This window comes from Nelumbo lutea, chromosome 1 (assembly GCF_056320005.1).
Source record: "Nelumbo lutea isolate HS-2025 chromosome 1, American lotus-T2T, whole genome shotgun sequence".
Lineage (NCBI taxonomy): Eukaryota > Viridiplantae > Streptophyta > Magnoliopsida > Proteales > Nelumbonaceae > Nelumbo > Nelumbo lutea.
In genome coordinates, this window is record NC_142684.1 from 49,052,864 (window position 1) to 49,078,236 (window position 25,373).

Sequence of the window (25,373 nt, forward strand, 5' to 3'; positions counted from 1 at the left end):
TGCATTTTAAGTACCGCACATGCACATTTCTAAGTTTTCTATGGAGTGTTTATACTCTCAATATTACTTTTATTTGCAACAGCAGACAAAGTAAAATCACATTAAAAAATTCAGATTACTCAATCTGTCCATCAAAAAAAGTCGTATCAAAAAAAAAAAAAAAAACTAAATTGTCAAAAGATGAACTTGAACATAATGCACCAAAAACTAAATTGCCATAAGGAGGATGCTCTCTCTGTTTGCCAGAAACCCAGAGTTTTTTCCACCTTGGCTTTTGATCTTGGGTGAAACACCCAAATTTCCTTAGCTTACTCTTTCTCCTTTTGTTTTTTTATTCAAAACTGTTCTAAAGGCTATATCATTGTTATAAGTGTATCTAGGTTGCCAATGGATGCACCAGACCATAAAGACATATTCACTTTTCACTCACCAAACCATAACTTTCAACCTTTTTAAATGATATTTAATCATTCTTTTTCTTTGGTATGTACTTATTCTCTACTAAACTGGGGATGCCAATAAGTGGGAAGGTTTGCTCCCGAGCTATGTTTACAAGGATACATAAGCTACATGAGCAACATATTGCTACACCAACATATGTGAGAGGCAGCTTCACATCTAGATGATATAGATTTGTAGCGGCAGTCGTTTAAAACTGCCACTAGAGGCCAAACGCTACCTCCCGCCTTTTCTCGCCTGCTAAAAACATTCATGCCTCTCCCGCCCCCTCTCTCTCAGTCTCTCTCGCGACTCGCGCTCTCTCTCTCTCTCTCTCTTAGTTAGTCATCTGATTCTCTCTCTCAGTCGTCTCTCTGCTTCTCTCTCTCGCTCAGTCCGCTCGTCTCTCTGCCTCTCTCTCTCACTCAGTCCGCCCTCTCTCTCAGCCTCTCTCGCGACTCGCTCTCTCTCTCTCTCTTACTCACTCGTCTGCTTCTCTCTCTCTCTCAGTCGTCTCTCTGCCTCTCTCTCTCTCTCGCTTAGTCCGCCCTCTCTCTCTCTCAGCCTCTCTCGCGACTCACGCTCTCTCTCTCTTACTCAGTCATCGATCTGCTTCTCTCTCTCTCAGTCATCTATCTGCCTCTCTCACTCAGTCGTCCCTCACTCTCTCTCTGATCTGATCTCTCCACCAGCTTTGATTTGATCCTCCGCTAACTTAGAGTGCAGTAAGAAGAGGGAGATGGATCTGAAGCTCGGGTTAATTTCCTGACGCAGCATTGTTCGTTCATCACCGATAGAAGGTAAGATTGAAAGCCTACATGACCTAGGATAGCTATCCTCCTTTCGTTGGTTTAGTTTAATACTAAAATTGCGTTAGTATTAATTTTAATATTGCGTTGGCTCTTTCTCAGTCATATCTCTCTCTCTTTGATTTAAGAAAGAGGAAAAAACTGAAACTCAAACCTGTAAAGGAAGATCGACAGGTAAATCTCTCTTTCTCACATTGGCATTTGATCCTAATATAGTTCGTAAGTATTTTTAAATGTTTAAATTTTGCTGAAACCTCATCAATAAATAGAAAACCTAGGTTATAACTTTGTAAAATTGCTTGGAATCATTTTTAAGAGTTTGACACTATACTTGGCCTTTCTCTTTAGAATATCATTTTAATTTATTTTTCACAATTATATTTGTGGTTTTGCATAGTCACTGCATGAATATCATTTTAATTTATAATTTATAATATACATATTATTGGGTTTCTTATGAGATAGTCCTCAACCCTAACTTATTTTTATTAGTTATGAATGGGATGAGGACATTTTCTGGCTGAGATGATGATGAGCTTGACTTAGATGGCTGGTTCTGTTGTTTACTTGGTTGTTAATATTTGGATTTTGGTATTTGGGTTTGGATATGATGATGAGCTTGACTTGTATGCTCTTATAGTGAATTTGATGAGTTTGCAAACTATGAGTTCACCATTTGGAGATCAGCCTTCTAATATCTAATACTGTATTGGTTCAATAAGTGAGAAGTGAGAACTCTTCTGAAGTAATAAGTCTATCTAATTCTGTATTGGTTCAATTTATAGTGCTGCAATCTAATGCAACCTTGTCAGTTCAAGAACACTTGAATTTATTTGGAATATATGTTGTCTTTTTAGTATTATCCAAACACCTGTTTCTGTTTGTATTTTGCCTTTAATTTGTGGCTCATCCGAATCTCCTTAACCGTTACTGATCAAAAACATTAGAATCTATTTCTAAGACATTCAGAAAACCCATCAGAAGTTAATTTCAAGCTTTAGTTTTCAAAACAAATTTGCATCATAATCATGGAATATGGTAAATAAGTACAAACAAGAACTCTGCACAATGCCATACATTTGCATGGTGACTATCAGAACATTTCATAATGCAAGCAACGGGACAAGTTCTAGAAAGAAATGCCACCATGTAAAAATTAGTTCAAAGCCCAAATAAGTCCTTTTATTGGGGATGGACATTTTTTATGAATAAAGAATAAGAATGTGATGAGAATCTAGAATCAGGATGCAGGATCCAAAAACTCCTTTCTCCTGCCATTACTGCCTGGCCATGGAGTTTCTCTTTGGCTTCTTTTAATATAAATGAGAATCTTCAGGCCTATCATCCTGTTATAGTCTCATCACAGACTCACGTGGAACAGGTATAAATAATATTCTACTTAATTTTATTTTTTATATTGTCAAAATACTGAAGTTGGAATTTTAATTTTATAGGGATCATATGGGTTTAATTTAATGGACTCAACTTCCTAGTTCCCATAATACCAAGAAGAATATTCGGGACCCCATCATGTTGTTATCCTACCATAAAATCTTATAAAGTAGGTACTACAGATCCATAACAAATGCATTTACTTGCTTTTATTGTTTGTATACTTAAAATGCTAAAATATAGAGTTGAGGTTGGGTAGGTTCCTCTACCATAGAAATGTAATGGTGGAAAAGGATTCTTGGGTAGTAGTGGGTTGGTTAAAGAATAATAACAGGGCTTATGGAAATAGCAATGTATTATGAAGGAAATAATGATATCTGGATAGGTAATTGAAGCTACCTTCAATTGGGTACAAAGATCAATTAATAGTTTTGGCCTATGCAATGAGAATCTAGAAATTGACTGTTCTCAGTCAAATCATTCTACAAGGATTGTCAAGGTCAAATGGAGAAAGTTCAGAATTGAAACGAATCTGGGGAAACCCTGTCCCTCCAGGGGTGGAAGCTTTTGCATGGCTAGTAGCATTAGATAGCATTTTGTCATTGAATCATCTTCAAAACAGAGGTTTTCACTTAGCTAGCAGATGCTACCTTTGTGAGAATGCAGATGAGAATGTCTTTCATTTGTTTGTTGAATGCCTTCACTCTAAGTTCATTTGGGGTTTCTTCTATGGGATCTTCAAGACTAGTTGGTGGTCTCCTAATTTTGTAGAGGAGATTTTCTCCAAGTGGCCAAAGGGGAAATGTCAAGGCAAAGATCACGTGGGACTGCATCCCTTTTGCTGTTTGTTGGGAACTTTGGAAAGAAAGAAATAGGAGAATATTTGAAGAGAAGGGTTTGTGACTCCCAAATACCCCAGATCAGGGATTTCATTGAACTGCTGTTAAAGAACACCGAGGTCACTCAAATTTTTCAGAAAGGTTTTTCCTAAAGGAGAACCTGACTTCACAAATATGGCAGGGTAGCCGACTGGAGCCTCTACTGAGATATCAGATCCTTGTCTGTCAAATTGTTTTCCTGTCCAAATGTGTTGCCAGGAGCAACTTTCTCCTAATGGGAAATAGACCTTAACCACCTTCTTGCCTTTGTCGAGAACAGGCACCACTAGGATCTCAGTACCAACTAAGAATTGCTGATAAGTCAAACTATGAACACGTTCATCCTTTGCAAAGTGGAGGAACGGATGACGGCAAACAGGCAGTCCTTCCTGAGTTGAAAAAAAAAAGAAAAAGAGAACCCAATAACAGAGGGTATGTCAGATCCTCCAGTAAGGATAATGCTGGGATTATATTAGCTTTGACACAAATTTGGCTTTGAAGCGAAACAGAAATGGGCATTGAAAAATTCTGGACATCACCTTGACATGTTGAATCCTGTAGAATTCCCTTTATCTGGACTAGAATTCCCTAGAGAACATGATAAGATATATTAACTTCCAAAAATTACCTTTATCTGGACTCTATACAGTCTAGTTAGATAGAAAACGCAGTAGCTATATCCTTCTAAGTAAAGGGACTTCATCTTTGACGTAATATAGAATGGCTGAAGAGGTACAAAGCATCAACTCACTGTTTTTCAATCTCAAGGTCTTCTACTTGTAGATTCTTATAAAATGAAACTTTAAGCTCTTCTGGGCTTGCATGGTAAATGTTGGCCTCATTTCTAGGCCTCAATTAATGAAGGGATGAGGGATCCATCATATGGACGCCCAAAGATTGCGGAATAAGGGGGGGCGAATTTCAAAAATTTTTCTCTCCCTTCAACTAGGAATCGCATTCCCTATTTAGAAAATCATATTTTCAAGGATCATTCTTGAACCATAAACTGAACCAGATCTGAACCAAAAGAGTAGGAGAGGATTATACCTGATACGGAGAAGTAATATCTCCCAATGGAGGTGTTCACACCCAAGGAAGGATCCAAAGACTGCTCCCATTGAAGATGTTGCAGTGCAGGATGGAGCAGAATCAGCAGTGTTCTTTTCCAAGAACTCTGCCATTCGCAAGAATCAGCAGGATAGCACGTGAGCACAACTTTCTATCAATTCTTTCTCAAAGAACTGATGTCAAGATCGAATCTTGACTTCTCTCACAACTGGAGATCGAACTAGCAAACAGGATGGCTGCAGGAAGGAGGCGGCAAGAAAAATCTTTTGCAAGGATTGCAGAAAAAACTTTCTTCTTGTGATTTCAGCTCTCAAGAGGATCTGATGTGTGTCTTCTCAAAACTGCCGCCCCTTTCTTCTTTTGTTAACCTAAAAGATCAGCTCCTAATCCAATTAGGAGCTGCTTATCCAAATCATATTTGGATAATACCTCTTTTTAGGTGATAGGGATAAACCCTTATCTTATCTGCAGATTAGATTAGCTTTCTCCTAATCTAATTAGGAGGTTTCCAGATCTAAATCTTATTTAGATCTTGGACTTTCTAAGTGGATAGGGTCTAAGCCCAATCCTATTAGCTGATCCATTTCAGAATTCGCCCCTTTATTAACTAAATAAACAGCCCAGTTCGAAATGGACTTTATGCCCATTAAGGTTAAGTGCTCACTTAGTCTTCCTAACTACTGCCCAGTTGGGCTTCTTTGTATGGCGTGGGACCTAAGCATTGATCTACACATCAGCCACATGGGTTCGGCCCAGCCTTTGTTACAAGGCCTGGCCGAATACACTGTTATGGACAGTGCACCCCTTGAAACCCATCAAATGGGCTCTATGGGCCCAACACTTACTCTAAGTGGTCCCTGGGCCAAGCCACCTTGTAACACCAAGGGACTGTGGGCAGATGCAAGATTAGCCCATCAGGTATTATCCTCAATGGTCTTACACTTAACCTCTCAGCCCATAATGATCATACACTGCCCGACAAGAGATGACCTCTCCCTCGGCTGCAAGGAACAGTGTTGCACTCTCTACTTATATGGATCCCGGGAATTAAAACCTTCTTGCAAACATTTTAGAAATCATAATATATATATACTTTTATATCTCATATAAAATATATTTTGCAAAACAAATCTCAACGGTAGAAATCGGCTGCCGACAGTCTTGGTTTCCATCAGTGAGCGTGCATCCCCGATCATTACCTTTGTCCGACAAAAGTGCTGATCCTGTCACTATGATCACCCACTTAGATGAATTCTCGGACTGTCCCAACATACCCAGGTTTTGACCCCCGCTAAGGATCTCACTGAATGGTACATCAAAGACAGCCCAATCCGACACCTAGTGCAGTATCATAATCGAGTTTAGGGGTCGGGTGTAACTTTCCAGTTTTGCCCATCAATCTCCAAGGTCCAGGGCAATACTGGAAATTTGGTCTAGTTCATAGATTCAATTAATCCTACACTGTATGTGCCTAGGGTCTCACCCTAGCAGCTGAGACAGGCCACCCCAACCGACTTGGTGGCACCACAGTGTTAGCCTTGTCAGGATAGGTCTCCCCAGACCGATCCACTGGCTGTGAACATTCTAAACTAACACGAGTCTCATTAAGTGTCCAGTTTAAGGGTATTACACAGAAACATACCAAGGGAATATGAATCAAATATGCACTTTTATTCATTTACAATAAGCTCATAAAGTACATCATTCTGATTGAAGCTAAGGGCATACAAAACTGTCTAACAGTTAAAATGCGTGGCATGATCAATTTTTGCTAGCACATTCAGTACAACAATTGGAGAACCTAGCTACTTAGTTGCACTCATCTTTTGCTGCCATTTAACAGAAAGTTGTTTATGATGGTGTGGCGGCTTATTATGCCTTTTTTTGAGATAGTAAGAATAGGCACTCACATAATTAATGATATTAAAATGAACTGTTTTCTAATTTCCCTGTCTGATGAATCTCCTGCATGGAATCTACTAATGTATAAAATTCAGTTAGTAAGATTTTCAACTGTTATAAAAAATAAAACAGTACTAGCTATCATACTAATAGTAAACTAGGACAAGGGTTACTACTGAATATTTCTCTTGTCTTGATATGATTCCATAGATGATTAGCTGCTAGCTATTGGTATCACAAAACCCAATCGCACATACAATGAACAGTTAGCCCTACTGTTTTCTAGGATCTAAGGATCGAATATGGGATTTGGAGGTAGCCTTTGTCGTCTGAGCAAGAGACCATATTCACTATACAAGGATTAAAGCATAAAAGTGAAGCGGGGAATTGATAGCAGTCCATCTATTAATTTCAACATTCAATATGACCAAAAGCTCTAAAACCTGGTGTGAAGCCAAGAACTATCAGCCGACCAGAGACACATTGTATGCTATGGATGGCTTCTCCAGGCCGTCACCCACCCTCACCTAGCCCAGCCTACTTTCTAAAAGAAGGCAACTCTAGTCTCCACGGAGGCCCCAGCCAGGTTGGGGCCAATTGAAGCTATATATACTTCTCAGTTGAAAGCATCCTCTTTTGTTGGTTATCATTTTTTAGTACCTAAGAATAACTTAACTTTTGCAACAAAGCCCCTGCATTGATGCCAGAAATGTCAGGGACTAAAAAAAACCACTTTAAACCGACAGCCACTAAAAACACAACTGTAGCTAAAGATGCATTTAACATCTTACAAGCTGATATATAAACAGAGCAATACCAAGCAGAAAAATACTAGACAGAGCAACACCAAACATAACAAACACACAAAGAAAGAAAGAAACAAGCAAGGGAAAGAAAAAGAGAAATAAACTTAAAGGTATTGATCAAAAAAAAAAAAAAAGAAATAAACTTAAAGGTCTGAAATAATAACAGGAGCAATTCAAGAAATAGCCATCCAGATTTACCTTCAAAAAGCCAGCTCTGGGGGCTGACCAGATCACTAGAAGCTCTTCGCAGGCCTCACTAGTCACTACCTGGGAGCTAATTCTGTATTGCATTGTCACATCATTCAAGACCTTGGTATTGATCTACTTGTAGATTGAGTTGGTTCCATTCTGCCGTATCCCAAAAATGCAGGTCGCTGAGGCAATTCAAGAGCGACAGAATGAATATTCAGCATGCAACTTTGTTGGCCTCCCATGTTAGCATGCAAGAGAGATGTTCAGCTCTTGTTGTTTCTTTTATCTTTTTGTCTTTATGAACTGTGAATAAGTTCTTCCTTGTACAGCTTTGGGATGGTTTCTCACTTTTTTATTGATGTCTATATCATACATCTTATATTTTGTTTCTTTTTGTTTTACGACCTTTATCTTTTTGTCTTTATGAGTTGTGAAAAAGTTCTTTACATTGTGCAGCTTTGGGATGGGTTCACACTTTTTATATTGATATCATTCTTGTACATTTGTTATTTTGTATTCTTTCTCATACTATTAATCCAATGCCTTTGATTGTTACCATTAAAAATTTTATGTTTCTTACCTAGATTTTATAGTAAGTATTTGAGATGTTTTTACTTTCATGTTGCAGACATGGCAAAGGTTGATCAATCTATATGCTTGTGAAGAAAACCATAGACACTTTATCTGTTCCTTTTATAGCTGAAAGCTTGTGAAGAGATAAAATTGTAGAAGAGAGCAAATAGAAAAATAAAAAGAATTGTTGTATTGCTTGACTTGTCAAGTAGGCTGAGATGGGTATAGTATATATACACAAAGATCAAAGAATAAATAGAGAAACTAAGAATAGAATAGGCAGTTGCCTATGTACAAAGATTTCTAATTAATTCTTCTTTCTGATTTAGTGGTTGCCAAATTTGTGTGAGAGCCTTTATTGGTAATTGGAGGAGATCTCTCATTGGTAGCTGCTAAAGATCCTTTATTAGCAGCTGCTATTAATTTAGTGGTTGCCAATGAAGGGATGAGAGATCCATCCCATAGACGCCCAAACGTTGCGGAATAAGGGGCGAATTTCAAAAATTGTTCTCTCCCTTCAATTGGGAATCATATTCCCTATTTAGAAAATCATATTTTCAAGGATTATTCTTGAACATTAAACTGAATTAGATCTGAAAAAAGGAGTAGGAGAGAATTATACCTGATACGGAGAAGTAGAATCTCCCAACGAAGGTGTTCACGCCCAAGGAAGGATCCAAAGACTGTTCCCATTGAAGATGGCGCAGTGCAGGTGGAGCAGAATCAGCAGTGTTCTTCTCCAAAAACTCTGTCATTCGCAAGAATTAGCAAGATGGTACGTGAGTACAGCTTCCTTTCAATCCTTTCTCAAAGAACTGATGTCAAGATCCAATCTTGACTTCTTCCACAGCTGGAGATCGAACTGGCAAACAAGGCAGCAAGAACAGGGAGGCGGCAAGAGAGTATTTGTAGGGAGCAGAATTCTCTCTTCTTTTCAGCACTAAAGAAAACTTGATAATCTGTCTCTAAAGGCTGCCGCCCCCTTCTTCTATAATCTTAAAGGGATCAACTCCTAATCAGATTAGGAGTTGCTAATCCAAATCACATTTGGGTTAGAAGTCCCTTTAAGTGATAAGGGATAATCCTTATCTTATCTGGAGATCAGATCAGTCATCTCCTAATCTAATTAGGAGGTTTCCAGATCTAAATCTTATTCAGATCTTGGACTTTCTAAGTGGATAGGGTCTAAGCCCAATCCTATTAGCTGATCCATTTCAGAATTTGCCCCTTTATTAACTAAATAAACAGCCCAGTTCGAAATGGGCTTTATGCCCATTAAGGTTAAGTGCTCACTTAGTCTTCCTAACTGCTGCCCAGTTGGGCTTCTTTGTATGGCGTGGGACCCAAGCATTGATCTACACATCAGCCACATGGTTTCGGCTCAGCCTTTGTTACAAGGCCTGGCCGAATACACTGTTATGGACAGTGCATCCCTTGAAACCCATCAAATGGGCTCTATGGGCCCGACACTTACTTTAAGTGGTCCCTGGGCCAAGCCACCTTGTAACACCAAGGGACTGTGGGCAGATGCAAGATTAGCCCATCAGGTATTATCCTCAATGGTCTTACACTTAACCTCTCAGCCCATAATGATCATACACTACTCGAGTCCCATGCTTTCCACGTGTTTCTCAAACACTTTCTGTGATAGTGGCTTTGTCAATGGGTCTGCTACATTTTCCGCTGACGCTACCTTCTGAATTAGGACGTCCCCTCTACCAACAATCTTCCGCAGTACGTGGTACTTCCTCTCGATGTGTTTTGACTTCGAGTGGGCTTGTGGCTCCTTAGCCTGAGCAATGGCTCCATTGTTGTCACACAACAATGGGATTGGTAATGTGCTGGACGGAACTACTCCCAACTCGTGAACGAACTTCTTCATCCACACGGCTTCTTTGGCAGCCTCACTTGCGGCAATGTACTCGGCCTCGGTCGTGGAGTCTGCAGTGGACCCCTGTTTGTTGCTTTTCCAGCAAACAGCACACGATCCTATCGTGAAAACATATCCAGATGTAGACTTTCTATCATCTGGGTCTGACTGGAAATCGGCATCTGTATACCTTTGGATCTGTAGTGAGCTACCGTCGAATACTAGACAAAACTCTTTTGTCCTTCGAAGGTACTTAAGTATGTTTTTCACAGCAGTCTAATGCTCCTGCCATGGGTTGGCTTGAAATCTGCTTACTACACTCACTGCCTGAGCTATGTCAGGACGAGTGCACAGCATGGCATACATGATGCTCCCTACGGCTGAGGCATAAGGAATGTCTTTCATGCCATTAATCTCTTCAGAAGTCTTGGGAGACATCTTCTTGGAGAGAGTGACTCCGTGCCTGAAAGGAACATTTCCTTTTTTGGAGTTTTCCATGCTGTATCTCTTGACTATTTTATCAATGTAAGCAGATTGGGATAATCCTATTATCCGCTTCGATCTATCTCTATAGAGTCGAAGACCTAGTATATAGGAGGCTTCTCCAAGATCTTTCATGGAGAATTGCTGTGAAAGCCATACTTTCACCGTAGTTAACATTCCTACATCATTCCCAATGAGTAGAATGTCATCTACATACAGAACCAAGAAGGTAACCTTATCCCCACTGTACTTCCTATAGACACAGGGTTCATCCGGATTTTGCTCGAAGTCAAACGATTTGACAGTAGAGTTAAAACAGATGTTCCAACTTCTAGAAGCTTGCTTAAGTCCACAAATGGATCTATTAAATTTACATATCATGTGTTCCTGACCAGCAGCTATGAAGCCTTGCGGCTGCTGCATCTAGATATGTTTAGTAAGATCTCCATTCAGGAATGCAGTTTTGACATCCATCTGCCAAATCTCATAATCATGGTATGCTGCTACAGCTAGCAGGATCCTAATGGATTTAAGCATGGCCACATGCGAAAAGGTTTCCTCATAATCGATGCCCTCTTTCTGAGTGTACTCTTTCGCCACCAAACGAGCCTTGAAGGTCTCAACCTTACCATCGGGGCCCTTCTTCCTCTTGTAAATCCATTTGCAACCGATTGCTTTTACCTCGGAGGGCGGATCTACTAGAGTCAAAACTCCATTGGTCTCCATTGAGTCCATCTCTGCTCTCATGGCCTCCACCCACTTCTGGGAATCTATGTCCAACATAGCTTCCGCGTAAGTCACGGGATCCTCCTCACTAGTCAAGGTTTCCACCAGGTAACTATCCTGGTCATAACCATAACGGACTGGTGGCCTGGATACCCGAGTTGATCTTCTAAGTTGGTCACTACTTGGAACTTGTGGGACATCTCCCACTGCTCCTGAGCTCTCCTCATCTAGAACAACTTCCTGACGATGGGTGTCAAGGATGTAATCAATTTCCAAGAATTGTGCATTTCGACTGCAGAACACTTTCTGCTCACCTGGGTAATAGAATAGGTAACCCACAGAGCCTTTTGGGTAGCCTACAAATAGGCAACGACTGGTCTTGGATTCCAACTTGTTTGCACTCGTTCTTTTAACGTGTGTTGGACAACCCCAAATCTTCAAGTGTCTGACACTTGGTTTCTTTTCGGTCCAAAGTTCATATGGAGTATTCGGAACGGATTTGGTTGGAACCCTATTCAGCACATAAATCGCAGTCTCTAATGCGTAACCCCAAAAGGATGTGGGTAACTCTGAGTGTATGAGAAGCGACCGGACCATATCTAATAAGGTCCTATTCCTCCTCTCTGAAACACCGTTAAGTTGTGGTGTAGCAGGAGGAGCCAATTGTGATACTATCCCATTTTGCCTTAAGTAGTCCCTGAATTCGTCAGAGAGATACTCGCCACCTCGATCTGATCGAAGGGCTTTAATTTCTCTCCTTAACTGTTTCTCGACCTCTTGTCTAAACTCTTTGAACTTTTCAAAGGATTCAGACTTGTGTCTCATTAGGTACACGTTACCATATCGTGAAAAATCATCTGTGAAGGTGATGAAATACACGTGTTGATTTCGTGTCGTAACACTCAGGGGACCACATACATCAGTATGTATTAGGTCAAGTGTGCCTGTACATCTTTCAGGCTTACCGTTAAATGGCCATTTCGTCATTTTGCCTTGTAGGCAAGGCTCACAGGTGGGAAGATTTTCTACAGTTAGAAAATCCAAAGGACCATCCTTTACCAACCTTATGATTCGGTCAACACCGATGTGGCCAAGTCGGTAATGCCACATACATGTGGGATTAACTGTATCACGGGCTCTCTTTTTGGGGATTTCAGCTGACGTAGTTTCGGTTATGTTAGTTTCTAGAGGAGGATGTAGAACATAGAGACTGTTCTCCAGTTCCCCGTATGCGATGAATCTGTTATTTCTTTTAATAGTAATCGTATTACTAAAGAAGACAGAATAACCATCTGCACACAGTTTTGAGACAGAAATCAAAATTCTTCTTAAATTTTGTACATAAAGACAATCTTTCAGTACAATTATTTCTTCTCTAAAACATAATTCCACGGTTCCTATGGCCGCGGCTGCAACAGTTGCAGTAGTCCCCAAGTAGAGTGTTACTTCTCCTTCACTCAGCCTTCTGCTTACCTTGAACCCCTGCAGTGAGTTACACGCATGAGTTGAAGCCCCGGAGTCAATATACCAGGACGCAGAAGCGACCAACAAATTGGTTTCTATAACACAAGTTTCGAAGTTACCTTTCTTGGATTCCAGGTAGGCAGGACAATTCCTTTTCCTGTGGCCGGTCTTTTGCAAAAATGACAGGCATCTGATGCATTGCCCTTTCTCTGTTTCTTGGGTTTGGTAGCTTTTTTCTGGGGCTTTCTCTTTGCCTTCATTTTCTTGCCCGATTTGCCAGTTTCAACAAGCATGGCAATGGGCTCATCCTTTCTAATCAATTCTTCGGCCCTCTGCAACATATTGTTGAGTTTCTACAAGCTGACGTTCAGCTTGTTCATGATGAATGGATTAAAGGATGGAGGCAGAGAGTTGAGAATAGCATCAATTTGAGTTACCAGATCCAGCCCGGATCCAAGAGCCTCTAGTTCGTTGATATAGCCCATCATCCGGAGACAATGGTCGTGAACTTGTTGGCCCTTGGTCATTTGCGCGGTCATGAACTGTTTCAAGACCTTCTGCCGAGTAGAACGATTCTGCTCTTCGTACATTGTCCTAAGACTGTCCAATACGTCCTTAGCAAGTTTGATCTGATCGAACTGCCTCTGAATCGGATTGTCTAAGGAAGCAATGATATAGCAGCGGGCAAGGGAGTTTTTCTCCTACCATTCTTGGTATTCTCTCCTTCAGGCCTCAGAAACCCTATCTCCCGGACGATCCGGGGTAGGATTCTTGGCTACTTTGTCCAATTTCTCAGAGGTTAAGACCAACATAAGGTTCCTGTACCAGTCAGCATAGTTTGGGCCTTTCAACTTGTTGTCATCAAGTAGCTTTGCAAATGATCCGTTTGCCATTTTCTGATAAAAGAGCAAACATCAGACCACAACCTAATTTGATTCATGTTCATCTCATAGATATGGATTTTAATCTACGATCCATTTCCATTTACTCATCTCTGAGATTTCCCTCCTTTCTCAGTGACGGAGACTATGGGTTGTCTCTGGAAATGTGGGAAATCACATAAGGTGCATGAGGCCAACTGTTTCGGCTGCATAACCCCACCACCTTTCTGTGAAGGATCATATCCACTCATCATATGAGTTTTCCCTTTGGCCTCTATCAGACAAGGTTCAGAGCCGTTTTCAGGTAAACCTTTCTGTCCAGTGAGTGCTTACCCATCATATTCGTGAACGCCAAGGTACCGTGAGAGAGTTCCCATTTTCTGGTGAAGCCCCTCCCACATCGGTCTATGACGCCCCTATCATCTTATGAAACACTTAGACAAGCCCAACAGCAAATGGATAAGCCCATTTTCTGGTCCGTTTCCTCATTACTGAAGGACCCATCTTCGTGCTAATGATGGATGGCCTTTAGAGAGTTCATCATATGAATCTCCCTATCACATACACTCATATTAGCTGGAGGGAACAGATAATTACGCCCTAGTTCTTATTTTAGGTCAAACCAAAGTGGCTCCCACTGACTTTCATAAAGCCAGATTTTGGTGGGCCTAAACCGGCTAGGGTTCCGCACGAGACCTCATGATGAGGTGTGGGGCTCACCACTGAGGGAGGTCATCCAATGACCAAAAGGGACACCATGGCAATGATGTGCATTCAGCCATGGTGTGCGCAAGAGCCACTATCAATTGAGCATGGGCCAAGCACTTATGGCCCATGTACGTAGCACATCACACATCCACACATCTTATGTAGGGATAAATTGATCCAATCAATTAATTATCTGTAAAGCCCATTTGCAGCCCATTTTAAATCCATAATATTAACCATTAATATTATTCAGGTATATGAGCCGAACGGTTCAACCCATATAGTTTTATGTGTTAAGTGGGTTTTTGGCAGTTTTAACTATTTAAAACTGGGCCTTTACAGGTTGGGCCGAATTAACCATTTAATTAAATATCAATCCTTAGGCCCATTAGTGGGAAAATTAGGGCTGACTTTCAGCCTTGATTTAAACCCTAGATTCGGTCCAAACAGTTTGAACCAATCTTAGTTCGAATGGGTCTAGGGTTTGATCTTTAATTAAATCTTTAATTCAAGAAAATAATCTGAAATTAATTACTGATAAAAGAAAATCAAGAATCAGTCAAACAGGGCTGTTCGCACAATCCATCCTGCAAAACAGAGGTTAGATCACAGAATGCAGTTTCACAAACTGCAAATCGCAGATAGCGATTCTCCCATCAACGAAATCTTCTTCTCTGCGAAATCTCTCTTTCTGCGCCGCCATCTTCGATCCAAAATTAAAATAAATAGAAATCCTATTTCTATTAATAATTACATCAGATCGAATACCTATACATTGAGTTTAGAAAAAAAAATTATTTACAGACCAAATGTAATAAATAAATCAAGAAACTGCAAATCTTGCAGGTTCCCTGCGCAAACCAAGATTTCGATCTCCTCTTGTACGAACAGCCCATAAATCAAGAAAATCATAAAGAACAATTCTAAATAATAATCAGATTTATATAAAATTAATTTCAGATTATTCGCCCATTAATTTTGGGAACAAATTTCCCAAAACCCATATCTGCGCAAATCGGGTAGTACACCTTCTGCCCATTTGCGCAGGTTCAGATTTGAAACAAGATGGTTCAAGATTTGAACCATGGCTCTGATACTACTGAAGGGATGAGAGATCCATCCCATGGACGCCCAAAGATTGCGGAATAAGGGGCGAATTTCAAAAATTTTTCTCTCCCTTCAACTGGGATTCATATTCCCTATTTAGAAAAATCATATTTTCAAGGATCATTCTTGAACCTTAAACTGAACCAGATCTGAAAAAAGGAGTAGGAGAAAATTATACCTGATACGGAGAAGTAGAATCTCCCAACGAAGGTGTTCACGCCCAAGGAAGGATCCAAAGACTGCTCCCACTGAAGATGGCGCAGTGCAGGTGGAGCAGAATCAGCAGTGTTCTTCTCCAAGAACTCTGTCATTCGCAAGAATCAGCAAGATGGTACGTGAGCACAGCTTCCTTTCAATCCTTTCTCAAAGAACTGATGTCAAGATCCAATCTTGACTTCTCCCACAGTTGGAGATCGAACTGGCAAACAGGGCAGCAAGAACAGGGAGGCGGCAAGAGAGTATTTGCAGGGAGCAAAATTCTCTCTTCTTTTCAGCACTAAAGAAAACCTGATAATCTGTCTCTAAAGGCTGCCGCCCCCTTCTTCTTTTATAATCTTAAAGGGATCAGCTCCTAATCAGATTAGGAGTTGCTAATCCAAATCACATTTGGGTTAGAAGTCCCTTTAAGTGATAAGGGATAATCGTTATCTTATTTGGAGATCAGATCAGTCATCTCCTAATCTAATTAGGAGGTTTCCAGATCTAAATCTTATTCAGATCTTGGACTCTCTAAGTGGATAGGGTCTAAGCCCAATCCTATTAGCTGATCCATTTCAGAATTCGCCCCTTTATTAACTAAATAAACAGCCCAGTTCGAAATGGGCTTTATGCCCATTAAGCTTATGTGCTCACTTAACCCTCTTAATTGCTGCCCAGTTGGGCTTCTTTGTATGGCGTGGGACCCAAGCATTGATCTACACATCAGCCACATGGGTTCGGCCCAGCCTTTTTTACAGGGCCTGGCCGAATACACTGTTAAAGACAGTGCACCCCTTGAAACCCATCAAATGGGCTCTATGGGCCCAACACTTACCCTAAGAGGTCCCTGGGCCAAGTCACCTTGTAACACCAGGGACTGTGGGTAGATGCAAGATTAGCCCATCAGGTATTATCCTCAATGGTCTTACACTTAACCTCTCAGCCCATAATGGTCATACACTGCCCGACAAGAGAGGACCTCTCCCTCGACTGCAAGGAACAGTGTTGCACTCTCCACTCATATGGATCCTGGGAATTAAAACTTTATTGCAAACATTTTAGAAACCATAATATATATACTTTTATATCTTATATAAAATATATTTTGCAAAACAAATCTCAACGGTTGAAATCGGCTGATGGCAGTCTTGGTTTCCATCAATGAGAGTGCATCCCCGATCATTACCTTTGTCCGACAAAAGGGCTGATCCTGTCACTATGATCACCCACTCAGATGAATTCTCGGACTGTCCCAACATACCCAGGTTTTGACCCCCGCTAAGGATCTCACTGATTGGTACATCAAAGATAGCCCAATCTGACACCTAGTGTAGTATCATAATCGAGTCTAGGGGTCGGGTGTAACTTTCTAGTTTTGCCCATCAATCTCTAAGGTCCAGGGCAATACTGGAAATTTGGTCCAGTTCAAAGATTCAATTAATCCTACACTGTATGTGCCTAGGGTCTCACCCTGGCAGCTGAGACAGGCCACCCCATCCGACTTGGTGGCACCACAGTGTCAGCCTTGTCAGGATAGGTCTCCCCAGACCGACCCACTGGCTGTGAACATTCTAAACTAACACGAGTCTCATTAAGTGTCCATTTTAAGGGTATTACACAGAAACATACCAAGGGAACATGAATCAAATATGCACCTTTATTCATTTACAATAAACTCATAAAGTACATCATTCTGATTGAAGCTAAGGGCATACAAAACTGTCTAACAGCCAAATCTATGTGAGAGCCTTCATTGGTAACTGGAGGAGATCTCTCATTGGCAGTTGCTAAAGATCCTTTATTAGCAGTTGCTATTTTGGATTGGGAACCTCCATTGGTGACTGCCAGTCTTGTTTACCTTCTGGAGAGCTTTCCTTAATACGCCCCCTCAAGCGAAACGAGGCGGGAAGCATGTGAAACTTGGACCAGAGAAAATCAAGCCAAACTGGAGCATGAGGTTTGGTAAAGATTTGGCTAGCTAATCATCAGTAAAGATATATCGAACATCCAGATTTTTACAAAGAATATGATCACGCAAAAAATGAAAATCCACTTCGTTGTGCTTGGTACGAGTGTGAAACACTGGATGCGCTACTAGGTACGTGGCACCAATATTATCACACTAAAGAATAGGCGGAACAGACTAACGAACACCCAAGTCCCGTAGTAGAGATTGAAGCCACAGTAATTTTGTTGCGGAGTTAGCTAATTTGCGAAATTCGGCTTCAGTGCTAGAACGGGCAATGGTGGGCTGTTTCTTTGCACTCCAGTAGACTAAATGAAATCCAAGAAAAATACCATAACCGTCGGACCACCGGTAGACTGGTGGTCATCAGGGCAATTGGCCCAATCAGCATCCGAAAAAGCAACTAAATAACTAGGAGAATTAGATGCAAAAAATAGTCCATGCTCAATTGTGCCTTTGAGATAACGTAGAATGCGTTTAATTGCCATCCAATGATCATTGGTCGGGTTCTGAAGGAATTGACAGGCTTCGTTCACTGCAAATCCCACATCTGGACGTGTAAGTGTAACATACTGTAAGGCCCCGACAATGCTGCGATACTAAGTAGGATCAGGGAGTGGGTCTCCCTAAAATTTAGACAATCTAGATGTGGGTGCCATAGGCGTGGTCAAGGGTTTAAAGCCTGCCAAATTAGTTTTCTATAGGAGGTCCAAAATGTAACGCCTTTGAGAAAGAAGCAGTCCAATCTTGTCACGATGAGCTTCTACTCTAAGAAAATAGTGTAGAGATCCGAGATCCTTAAGAGAGAAACTTCGAGACAAATCCAAAATGAGTTGAGAAACATGAGCAGCAGAAGAACCAGTAACAATAATATCATCAATATAAACCAAAACATATAGAGAAATATTATTTTTGGTGTAGATGAAGAGAAAGGGATCACATTGAGAGCTTCTGAAGCCAAGATCATGAAGTCTGCTATTGAGTCGAGAGAACCAAGCCTGAGGGGCTTGACGAAGACCATAGAGAGCCTTTTTAAGCTTGCGTACATAATTTGGAATGTCTGATCCTCAAAACCCCGGGGCTGTTTCATATAAATATTTTCTTGAATAAATCCATTCAAGAAGGCATTGTGAACATCTAGTTGCTTAATGTCCCACCCTTGTGAGGTGGACAAAGATAAAACTGTACGGATAGTGGTTGGTTTAACAACAGGGCTGAAAGTATCAGTGGAGTTGACACCAGGAACTTGAGAGAAACCCCTGAGCTACTAGTCTGGCATTGTATCGTTCCACAGAACCATCAGGTTTTCTCTTAATTTTGTACACCCACTTAGAGCCAACAACATTCATGGAAGAGCCATAAGGAACAAGCTGCCACGTACCATTTTGTATGAGAGCATGAAATTCAGATGCCATAGCAGTGTGCCAGTGTGCCAGTGTGCAAACTTGGATGCCTGAGAGTAGGAATTTGGTTTTGCATCATTCGGACTACCATCTAAGTAGCCCTTCAGGTAAGGGATACCTTGTGACAGTCTGCGCATGGTGGGAACTCATGGAATGGGTAGTCATAGAATGAGTTCGTATAGCCAGAGAAAGGACAATAGGTGTGGTGTTAAGAATATCTTGAATTAACCGCGTTCTCTGTCGTGGCTAAGCTATTTGATTATCATCATGAGACAAAGACTCATTAGTATTAGTGGAAGATGAACTTGTAGTTATACCTTTTTCAAGAGACGGAAGGTCATGAGAGGTGATATCATTCTCCTGCGCATCAGTGACTGAAGGAACAGGTAGCAGGGTGACTGGTGCCAAATTCAGAGGTTCAGAAAAATTTCTCTTAAGCGAGTCATGAAAATTGTTTCTCATAAAAAACCACATGTCTTGCAATAATTTCTTGTGAAGTAACTGGATTATAGGTCTTGTACCCTTTATGAGAGTAACTATGTCCAACAAAAATGCATCTAATAGATTTATAGTCCATCTTGTGCTGTTATATGTGAAGGGATGAGAGATCCATCATATGGATGGCCGAACCCTACAGGAAGGTTGGGCGAAATTTCAAAAATTTCTCTCTCCCATGTGGGAATTACATTCCCTATTTTAGAAAACTGCATTTTCAATGATCAATCTTGAAACCAAACCAGGCCAGATCTGAAACCAAAAGGGAGTGGAGGGATATACCTGATACGAAGTAATAATCTCCAATGAAGGTGCTCATGCCCAAGGAAAAATCCAAAGACTGCTTCCACAGAAGATGACACGGTGCAAGATGAAGCAGAATCAACAGGACGGTTCTTCAGCAAGAACCGAATTCTTCAGCAAGAATGTGATGGAGGGCTAGTGAGCACGATTTCGGATTTCTTTTTCTACCAAAAGGTAATATCAAGAACCTTTCTTGATCGCTCCCACAGTTGGAGATTGAACTGGTATGGGCAGCAAGAGCAGGAGAGAAGAAGACAGTGCAATCAAACTGTGTTGTCTCTCTCTGGTATTCAACAGTCTGTTAGATGATCTGGAGGTTCGCCCTACTCTTCTATTTATAGCCTTAAAGAGAGGTTCTCCTAATCCCACTAGGAGTTTCCTAATCCAAATCTTTTATTTGGATCTGGACTCTCTTTAAGAGATAAGGATAATCCCTTATATTATCTGCAGATAAAGATCAGCCTTCCTAATCTAATTAGGAGTTTCCTGATCCAAATCTTTATTTGGATCTAGACTCTTTGAGTGGATAGGGATAATCCCTTATCCTATCTATTGATCTAAATCCCAGAATCGCCATCTTTTAATTAATCTCATTAAGCCAGTTCGAATTGGGCTTTAGACCCATTAAGTCTATCTGCTCACTAGCCCTTCAATTTGCTGCCCAGTTGGTTATCCTTGTATGGCGTGGGACCCAAACATTGAACTACACATCAATCACATGGGTTTAGCCCAGCCTCTGTTACAAGGCTTGGCCGAATTCACTATAGGAAACAGTGAACCCTTGAGTCCATCACCATGGGCTCTTAATGGGCCCAACATTTACACTAAATGGACCTTGGGTCAAGCCACCTTATAAAAACCCAAGGACTGTGGGCAGATGCAAGATTAGCTCATCAGGTATTACCCTCAATGGTCTTACACTTAACCTCTCAGCCCATAATGATCAAACACTGCCCGACAAGAGAGGACCTCTCCCTCGGCTGTAAGGTATAGTGCTGCACTCTCTACTCACATGGATCCCAGGAATTAAAACCTTTTGCAAACATTTTGAAACCTTAAATATATATATATATATATATATATATATATATATATATATATATATATATATATATATATATATATATATATATATATATATATATATATATATATATATATATATATATATAAATATATTTTGCAAAACAAATTTCAACGGTTGAAATCAACTACCGGCAGTTTAGGTTTCCATCAGAGAGTGCATCCCCGATCATTCACTTTGTCCGTATATATATATATATATATATATATATATATATATATATATATATATATATATATATATATATAAATATATTTTGCAAAACAAATTTCAACGGTTGAAATCAACTACCGGCAGTTTAGGTTTCCATCAGAGAGTGCATCCCCGATCATTCACTTTGTCCGACAAAGGGGCTGATCCTGTTACTATGATCACCCACTCAGATGAATTCTCGGACTGTCCCAACATACCCAGGTTTTGACCCCCTCTAAGGATCTCACTGATTGGCATATCAAAGACAGCCCAATCCAACACCTAGTGTAGTATCATAATCGAGTCTAGGGGTCAGGTGTAACATTCCAGTTTTGCCCATCTATCTCCAAGGTCCAGGGCAATATTGGAATTCTGGTCCGGTTCAGGGTTTCAAGAAAACCCACACTGCATGTACCTCAGGTCTCACCCTAGCAGTTGAGACAGGCCACCCCAACCAACTTGGCGGCACATCAGTGTCAACTTTGCCAGGATAAATCTCCCCAGATCTATCCAATGGATATGAAGATTCTAAACTAACACGAGTCTCATGTGTTCAGTTTAAGGGTATTACACAAAAACACACCATAATAGCATGAATCAAATATGTACTTTATTCATTTACATTAAATGTCATAATGTACATCATTCTGATTGGAGCTAAGGGCATACACTGTCTAACAATATGGCCAAATGAAAGGATGGTAGACAAAACAAAACTCCGTAATATATAATAATCAGGTTTTTGACCAAACAACTTTTCATAAGGAGAGAGATTACCAAGTGTTGGAGTAGGCAACCGATTAATGAGAAATATTGCAGTTTCTGCTGCTTCGACCTAGAAGGATTTGGGGAGAGAGGACGCCAGTAGAGAGAGTGGACTTAATAATATGCCGGTGTTTTCTTTCAGCATTTTCGTTTTGTTCATGAGTATGAGAACGACTTACGCTGTGTGAAATTCCTTTACTATCCAAGAAGGGGGATAATTTTTGAAACTCTCCTCCCAAATTACTTTGAAATGTCTTAATTTTAGTGGAAGATAAATTTGCAGTATGTTTCTTAATTTAAAAAAGCATCAAACACATTTGATTTGCTTTCAAGTGGATAAATCCAAGAAAACTTTGAATATGCATCCATAAACAAAACATAATATTTATAGCCTTTTGTAGACAAAACTGGGGCAGGTCCCCACACATCTGAATAAATTAACTCTAGAGGCTGAGAGACATTACTAGAAGAAATTGGCAAATTTAAACGATGTGTTTTGCTTAATTGGCAAGCCTCACAAACAAATTGATAATCTACATGTCCTGAATAAGGAAAACCAAATTTAGAAATAACTAATTTAATTGTTTTCAATGATGCATGTCCTAAGCGATGATGCCAATCCTGGAAAGAGGCTCTTTCTCCAACAAGTGCTTCAGCTGATTTTTCTCTGTCATCAATGGCTCCCGAGAACTGATAGAGTCCATCTCTACTGGGTCCTCTAAGTAAAAATCTCCCCATATGATCCTTCAATAAAAAGAAATCCGAGTGAAATTTAAATACTAAATTGTTATTTCTTGTAAATTTGCTAACAAAGATCAAATTCTTCATTAGGGCAGGAACATGATAAATATTTTTCAAATTAAACTGATAAAGATCATAATTTAATGAAGAAGAACCAATACTCTTAATTGTCAAACCTTCACCATTACCAACTTTCACTTGGTTCATACCAAAAAATTTAGACTTGTTCTGTAAGTTATCAACATCTAGAGTCATGTGATGAGTTGCTCCGCTATCAGGGTACCAAGCAGGATTGAAATTAGTTGTTGAGCCATTGTTGGAAGACATACCACTATGAAACACAACCGTAGGATCTAGAGAAGTGTGGTTTTTTTCTCCTTGGTACGAGAGGTTGTACCGTTTGTAGCACTTGAGTGCACCGAGGCCAGGTTTGTTACATACCTGGTAGATAATTGTATTACCTCTACCTTGACCTTGTCCTCGCCCAGACTAATTGCCACGCCCCCTGCCTCTGTCGTAGCCATAGTTCTTGATGTGGTGCGATCCGGACACTCCTAGCTGGCGGCTGGCTGGCTCCTTGTTGGCAACGAGCGGCACCTGAGAAGATGAAAGGAAGGATTCCCGGGGATTTGCCCGGTGGGAATACTCCGATGCTTAAGTTAGTACTGTGTATGGGGAGTAAAGAGAGAGACGAAAGCTAAGAGTGGAGGTCGCGCTTTATCACTATATTCGAGAGGTTAGAGGTCTCAAGAGGAAGTTTCTCCTCTGCCCTGAGGGCTTTTATAGGAGCGCTCTTGCGAGATCGGGCATAACCGCCACTAGGTCCCTGCCACACCCGTTACCTGCCAGGGCTGCGCAGGTGACCGTTGGGACGTACTCCTTACTCAGGCGAGTCACACGTCCCCAAAGTGACAGGCACACCTCCGCCTACTGAGAGACGTGGGCGCAGACTGTCGAAAGGACAGGGACTGCGCCGTCAGTTAGGGACGTGGCCCAGTCTGACAGGTACGGCTTATTAAATAGAAGCTTCCTGAGGAATGCTCGTGCGGCCCATTCGCGAGCTACTTTGCAACGAGCTTCGAATACTTCAGAAATACCCTTAGTAGAATTGGTCCTCGGATGATTTGCCTTGAAAGCCAGCTCGCCCGAGCTGGCTTTCTTAGATTGCAAGTTAAAGTTTGCCTCGGAATATCCCTTGAGGTAGCTCGGGGAACTCGGAGCTCGCATTGTGGCGAGCCCCTCCTTTACCCCGCTACCATGTAGCGAGCTGCTTTATGGGCCTATCACTTAGCCGTACCGGACCACAATGCTGAGCTGTCGCTTACGCTGAGTCAGCGTCCACATGTTGCCGTTTCATAGGTCGGGTCAAACCATCTTTCATCAGTTCCCTTTGCTGTTCTGAAATTGAGAATTATTATTGCTATTCTTTCCATTATTATTATTATTATTTGTAGCTATGTTGGCATTGGGAGCTTCACTGGAAACATTGTGCTGAACAAGCCAAGATTCATGGCTAAGTAGTGGACCAAGAACATCATTGATGCCTAACTGAGCAGCATCAATTCTATTTGTAATAGCAGTGATGAGAGATTCATATTCGCTTCTTAGTCCATATAGGACGTAAAGAACAAGGTTTTCCTTAGTTATCAGTTCAGAAATAGCAGACAGATTGTCTGCAATAGTTTTTGCTTTCTAAACATATTCACTTATGGATAGATTGGCTTTCTTAAGATTTTGTAGCTGTCGCCTTAGTTGTAGCACCCTAGATCGTGAGTGAGAAGAGCACGATCTTTCTAGGGCACTCCAAACTTCGGCTACAATAGACAGTCCAACAACTTGGGATAATACGCCCTCTGTTAGAGATGCAACAAGCCAACTTAAAACAAGTTGGTCCAACTGTACCCATGAAGAATAGTTTGGGTTAAGAATTTTCTTACTACTATCATTGGGATCTGGAATTTCCTCTGGTGGTGCCTTGGCCGAGCCATCAATCAAGCCCATCAGTTTGTAGGCCCTGAGAACTGGTAGAAGTTGAGCCCTCCATAGAAGAAAATTTTCTCCATTCAGTTTAATGGTGAGATACGATGAAATGTTGGGAATGGAATTCATGGCTACTGTAGTAGTCATGTTCTGAAGACCGGAAGACTTGGAGCTCATAGCTTCAAATGAATCAGCACGGTGAGATGCCATAGGCTCTGATACCAAGATAAAATTGTAGAAGAGAGAAAATAAAAGAATTGTTGTATTGCTTGACCTGTCAACCAGGCTGAGATGGGTATAGTATATATACACAAAGATCAAAGAATAAATAGAGAAACTAAGAATAGAATAGGCAGTTGCCTATGTACAAAGATTTCTAATAAATTCTTGCTATTTAATTCTTCTTTCTAATTTAGTGGTTGCCAGATCTGTGTGAGAGCCTTTATTGGTAACTGAAGGAGATCTCTCATTGGCAGCTGCTAAAGATCATTTATTAGCAGCTGCTATTAATTTAGTGGTTGCCAAATCTGTGTGAGAGCCTTCATTGGTAACTGGAGGAGATCTCTCATTGGCAGCTGCTAAAGATCCTTTATTAGTAGCTGCTATTTTGGACTGAGAGCCTCCATTGGTAATTACCAGCCTTGTGGAGTTACCTTCTGGAGAGCTTTCCTTAATATGAAGAACACCATATATGATGCATCAAGGAGCTTCAGAAAGGGGTTGGCTTCTTCTGAAAAGACTACTGGGAATCCATTTTTGTTGAAAATAAAGTCATGAAAAAGATAAATTTTGGATCCATGGTTTGGAGTTCTGTAAACTCTGATAAGATTTTCTCTGTTATTAACTTCTGAAATGGGAATCTTTTTCTTTGGGTGAAGAATGGGATTCTTCTACTACTAAATCAAGCTATGCTGATATAATTATTCTTGGAATACCTTTTAAGAATGGA

General features: G+C 40.7%; 1 long non-coding RNA gene across 2 annotated transcripts in view; it reads left to right on the forward strand.

The window, feature by feature from the left end:
• Positions 1 to 592: 592 nt before the first annotated feature.
• The window catches only part of LOC148874573 (uncharacterized), a 31,286-nt gene continuing 6,505 nt past the window's right edge, over positions 593 to 25,373 (forward strand). For both annotated transcript variants that reach the window (XR_016098582.1, XR_016098581.1), the window contains exons 1-2: positions 593 to 1,238; positions 1,350 to 1,421. This is a non-coding gene — a long non-coding RNA (uncharacterized LOC148874573). The remainder of the gene's footprint in view (positions 1,239 to 1,349; positions 1,422 to 25,373) is intronic.